The sequence below is a fragment of the Rhineura floridana genome, chromosome 2, assembly GCF_030035675.1.
Source record: "Rhineura floridana isolate rRhiFlo1 chromosome 2, rRhiFlo1.hap2, whole genome shotgun sequence".
Lineage (NCBI taxonomy): Eukaryota > Metazoa > Chordata > Lepidosauria > Squamata > Rhineuridae > Rhineura > Rhineura floridana.
In genome coordinates, this window is record NC_084481.1 from 3,481,406 (window position 1) to 3,487,717 (window position 6,312).

Here is a 6,312-nt window from a genome sequence, read left to right on the forward strand (position 1 = left end):
AAAAATGTGTTCATAGGGTTAAAATTTTACCAACAAAGAAAAAAATGTAGGGATATGCACTTTGAAGTTCTTTGTACACCCTTTGGTGTATGGTAAAAAAGTATGCCTGTATCTCCATGTCTGAGTGCCAATCATATAATGTTTTTTGTTATGTCATATAATGTTTTTTGTTATATGACTTGAAGGCATATGACGACCCTATGAATCTTTTGGATATGTTCACAGGATTTTCATGGTAAGAGGTATTCAGAGGTGGTTTACCACTGCCTTCCTCTAAGCCTACGGCACCCGGTATTCCCAGGCAGTCTCCCATCCAAGTACTAACCAGGCCTGACCCTGCTTAGCTTCTGAGATCAGATGAGATCAAGCGTGTTCAGGGTAGTATGGCCATAGATCACATAATGTATTGACATATAAATCCTGGGCATGATCATTTCAGAGTCAAAATGACATCATTTGGGGTAATGACACTCAGACATTCTGAAATACTGAAGACACATTTTCTGCCCTTGAAATGCAGCAGTCATACATTTTAGAAAATGTCTGTCTATTGCCCTTCCACAAATTTGCTTGCGCAATCTTTAGCGTCAGAAGTTGAAGCTTGAATTCCAAACGTGGTGTACAGTTTGATATTAGCAAGAGCTGTGTTTGTGCTAAAATAAGAAAGCAACTTTGAACTTTATTAAAAGAAAAAGAATTAATATGGATTTGTCAAATGTCAAATGTAATGAACTTTAACTGGAACTCTAGATGGAACTCATGAAGCTGTAATGCAACTGTGCCATTTTATTTATTGCATTTACATCCCACCTTTCCTCCAAGCAGCTCAAGGTGGAGTACATGTTTCTTTCCCTCTCCGTTGTATCCTCACAACAACCTTGTGAAGTAGGTTAGGCTAACAGACAGTGAATGGGCTAAGGTCATCCAATAGGCTTCATGGCTGAGTAGAGATTTAAACCCTGGCCTTCCAGGTCATAGTCCAATACTTTAACCACATGGCTATGGCTCATGGATAAAACTGAAAGCTTGTCATACATAGCCCATAAGTTTGTGGACTTTCTGTAAGCATCTGGTTGGCCTTTGTAGGAAACAGGATGTGTGATGAAATTGTCTGATACAGCAAAGCTCTTGTGTTAGAAGCTTCTATAGGCCCTGACAAAATGGGCTCTAGTCCATTTATTGAGCCATAGTAAATATGTTAGTTTTCAAGGTACCACAGGAGTCTTTTTCTGCAATTAGAATATGAGGATATAATTCATGAGGAGAGTAAGGCACATCTAGGGATAATTGATTGTCCAACATCTGGTACTAAAGATATCAGCCATTCTAGTTCCACATTCCAGAACCCTCAAAACACTCTACGGATTATTGCAGGGCAGCATGAACTCTTGAGCACTGAAATCTGCACGACCTGACTAATCCACTCGCTCAAATAATCAGAATATGGACACATTCTTGTGCAGTACATGAAGAAAAGAATACTTCAGTAGCAAGTGGTATTGAATGAATGTGAGTAGGTAATGAAGTCAATCCTGTGGAAAAAAATCCGACGCTGAGTTCTGTGCCGTTGTAATGAATTTAGGAACCAAATTCCAAAGGAATGTTGCTTAGAGAATTTTTGAAAGTAACTTGCTTCTTTCCTGTTTCATGACACGGGTGAACAGGTGGAAGGGAGAAAAGTGAAAATAAAAATGAGGGAATGAAAGCTTGAATGGAGGTCTTTCATGATTTATCTCGGAAGACTTCATTCTTTTCCAGACCGATGGGTCATCACAGGCTTCTGTAAAGTATCCAAACACTGATGTGAACCCTTTTGGAATCAATAAGCAAAACCAGACAAAGAGCTGGGCCAAAATTGCTCACCAAGTTCACTATCGTACAGCACAGGTTGTGAAGTTTGAAGTTGGCCATTTCAGGGTTTCTCAGGGGGCAGAGATAAAACAGGACAGTAAGCCCATCACTGATGGCTCTGTGTGGAGGCATCAATGTGAGAGCTGGAAACATGGCCTTCAGAATGATGACATGTCATGTTGTTCTGAAGCCAGGTGGAGTGAGGGCAATGTTTCCTACCCCCACTCTGATGCCTCCTGGGGTGGGAAAATGGTAGCTACAAGGAGATCCCAGAGCGCTGCAACCACCAGAATTACAAAACTGGTGACAGTGGAAAAAAGGAGTGGGGTAGGTTTTTGGGAAATCTTTCACCTCCTTTACTCCCAATTTCAAGCTGAAATTCTTTAAAAAACAAAAACCACATTTGTCTCAGATGTAATGTAAAGCACATTTAATGAGATAGAATTAATTCTGCTCTCACCCTCAGTGCTTCCACACTGGCCTTTTTATCCAGTATTGACACCAGTCAATCACCAGTCAACCATTTATGCTGAGAAGCCAGATAATGTTCTTCTCAAACAATTTGAGGAAAAGTTAAACCAAGAGTAGGGATGTTGCATAATCAACAGGGGAACACACTGAATGACCGAGATGAAATAAAAGGAAGATGGAAGCAATACACTGAAGAACTCTATAAAAGAGATGCCAGGATGACAGATTCATTCACGGAGGAACTATATGATAAAGAACCAGAAATTTTAGAATGCGAGGTGAAAGCTGCTCTTAAAATACTTGGAAGAAACAAATCGCCAGGAACAGATGGCATACCAACAGAGTTGCTACAAGCTACTGAGACCGAATCTGTCCAAATTTTGACTAAAATCTGTCAAGTAATATGGAAAACTAAACAATGGCCCACAGACTGGAAGCGTTCCATATACATCCCAATTCCGAAGAAAGGGGATCCCAGGGAATGCAGTAATTATCGAACTATTGCCTTAATATCTCATGCAAGTAAAGTAATGCTCAAGATTCTACAACAAAGGCTCTTGCCATATATGAAGCGAGAAATGCCAGATGTCCAAGCTGGATTTAGAAAAGGAAGAGGTACCAGAGATCATATCGCAAACATAAGTTGGATAATGGAACAGAGCAAGGAATTTCAGAATAAAATCACCCTGTGCTTTATAGATGACAGCAAAGCCTTTGACTGTGTAGATCATGAAAAACGATGGAATGCTTTCAAAGAAATGGGGGTGCCACAGCATCTGATTGTCCTGATGCACAACCTATACTCTGGACAAGAGGCTAGTGTAAGAACAGAATATGGAGAAAGTGATTGGTTCCCCATCGGAAAGGGTGTGAGACAGGGGTGTATTTTATCACCCTATTGATTTAATCTATATGCAGAACATATCATATGGAAAGCAGGATTGGACCAAGATGAAGGAGGTGTGAAAACTGGAGGGAGAAATATCAGTAATTTAAGATATGCAGACGATACCATACTACTAGAAGAAACCAGTAATGATTTGAAACGAATGCTGATGAAAGTTAAAGGGGAAAGCACAAAAGCAGGACTACAGCTGAACGTCAAGAAGACTAAAGTAATGACAACAGTAGATTTATGTAACTTTAAAGTTGACAATGAGGACATTGAACTTGTCAAGGATTATCAATACCTTGGCACAGTCATTAACCAGAATGGAGACAATAGTGAAGAAATCAGAAGAAGGCTAGGACTGGGGAGGGCAGCTGTGAGAGAACTAGAAAAGGTCCTCAAATGCAAAGATGTATCACTGAACCCTGAAGTCAGGATCATTCAGACCATGGTGTTCCTGATCTCAGTCTTTCCCAGTCCTACTTGCAGATGCCAGGCATTGAGCCTAGGGCCTTTGGCAGCTGTTCTAGGTAACGCACAGTTATCACTTAACAGTGCTCTACCACTGATATAGCTCTAGCTATATCCCAACCATGTTTTTTTTCTCTTGTCCAGAAGCATCCCCAGACAGTGTATTAAGTAATGTATTGTTTATGCGCACATTCCAAAATGTCTGGGATATTATATGGCTGTCATCAAAGGCAGGCTACTTACATTATGTGAAATCTTGCTATATTTCTAATCGGCTGACTTTTCATTGTCTCTGATGTCTGATAAAGAGTTATGCATAATGCATAATTCAAAGATGTGCACATTATCACACACATGATCACATTAAGAGGAGTTGGACCCATGAAAAATAGCACCTCTCCTATTTTGAATTGCCTACCTACATATTTATAACCTCTTACCAAGAAACAAAACTCTACTTTCTTTTTGGTAATGTTAGCGCATATGGATTTTTGATGATCTGGGCCACACTTACATCATGTATTTCCCACTATTATTCCTATTTAAACAGTCATGGATTCCCCCAAAGAATTCTGGGAAGTGTAGTTTGTGAAGTGTGCTGAGAGCTGATAGGAGATGCCTATTCTCCTTGAAGAGCTGTAATGGCCAGAGTGGTTTAACAATCGATCTTTCCTCACATGGAACTCTGGAAATTGTAGCTCTGTGAGGGGAACAGGGTGTCTCCTAACAACTCTCAGCACCCTTCACAAACTACACTTCCCAGGATTCTTTGGGGGAAGCCAGGACAGTTTAAAGTGGAATAATAGGATAGTGTGAATGTGATCCTGGTGTGCATGGCTAGCCTACTACCTTTCAGCCCAAAGAAAGGCAATAAGCCAGATATGGAATACTTGCCGCAAATATACGATCTGCCTTCCTATTTCTTCCATTTGGGTTTCGCTGTGTCAAAGATCCTGTGTAATAGGAGTTCCGGGCAAATGATTCAGCATTATCTTGGGGGGGAAAAAGACATATATTTATTATGACATCATGATAGTTTTGCTTTAAAGAGCTTGTCCAGCACCAGTACTTGGCAATGATGGGAAGAGGATGCTAGCAAGATATATGAGAAGAATTATGTTAGGAGTGGGGGAGAATCCACTCCTGAGAGAATGATAAGTACAAAACCAGATCAAGGATGGAGGTCTCTAAAAAAAGCTGGGTCTCTTGTAGGCCTTTGGAAGGACCTAAGGGACAGGGAGATCAGTCCATAGCCTTAGGGCCATCTCAATAAAGAGTTTGCTCCTCTCATTATAAGTGTAAGTAGAGAAGGCCTGATAAAATCTCAACCAGCTTGGGAGATGGTGTCTCTCAGGTATTTTAAAACAGGACATGTCTACATTTGAGGCAATTTATCAGTACAGATCTGTTAGCATTCTCCACATCTCCATCATTCAGAAACTTTGCTCATGGAGCTATTCATAGTCCTTTTACATCTATTCAGTCACAGGTAGGGATGTGAGAGAAATTCTGTCGGTTCTCAGTCTTTTAGCCAGTATCCTACATGAGCTCTTAATACTTTCTTGAACACAAAGAGTTCAGATGCCAGTGAGACAGCCCCATAAATGACTGTAGCTTGGAGGTGGCTGATATTTCAGGGCTGGGTTAAAATGGAGAAGCACTACTATAGCACAACATGAGCACAAAATGTATCTTGCTAGCAGCATTTTAAGCCACATTTATACGCAATCCTTGCTACACCATGAAGTTATTTATACCAGGCCAAAGTACCACTCAATGTGGTTAACATTTTACATTCTCTTATGATCTGGAGTGAATGACTGTGCATCAAACGTAGCTGTCCATAAAACCTCATAGAACAATGAAAGAAACAGCAGGGCAGGTTTATAGACTGCTGTATTCCTAAGATTCCAAGGGCAGAGCAACACTTTAAACCTCAGAATAGTACAGTGAGAAAAGACTTCATTCCCCTTTTATAGATTTAGTACTGAGGCTTTTCCAATTTATACCCAGATCATCTACCTTTAAGGACAACACTCTATTCACTTCACTCAAGCCACACTTTTCAGGGACATTATGCAGTACTCATTCCACTATCCTACTGTGTGAGGGTGGGGAGGAATAGGACTTCAAAAACTGCACCTGCAAATTAGGGCTCTGCAATTGTTGAACTACAGATTTTTTGATGCCTTGTCTTTTCTGCTCTAGGGTGAAACTGACCCATAGCAGGATAAGATTTCAGTGTGTTGTGGATGATTTAAAGATAGTGATATAAAATTCATGCTTGCTAACCCACACTATAGTTTAGTGGAGCACTGTGCCTATGAAATTGCGCTATGTGGCTTTACTGTTACAGTCATTCAAGGGAAGATGATGCTTTCAGCAACACAGTCTCACTTCTGAGTTACAGTTACAAAATCCTGAACCTTCAGGGAACAACAAGTGTAATAGAACATATATTGTGTGATGATCAGCAGGTTTCTAATCAAATGGAAGCACTTGGAGCGAAGTCCAAGCATTTGTTGAGAAAGACTCTGTGAACTGCTCCCAAGGGAAGGGGAAATTGGCATATGTTGGAAAACCAAAATAAGACTTTATGTCTATTTGGCACTCTGCTCTGTTGATGCAGC

General features: G+C 40.4%; 1 non-coding gene across 1 annotated transcript; it reads right to left on the reverse strand.

The window, feature by feature from the left end:
- Positions 1-276: 276 nt before the first annotated feature.
- Positions 277-395, reverse strand: LOC133378524 (5S ribosomal RNA). The gene has a single exon (XR_009761044.1). It is a non-coding gene; the product is annotated as a 5S ribosomal RNA (ribosomal RNA).
- Positions 396-6,312: the final 5,917 nt, after the last annotated feature.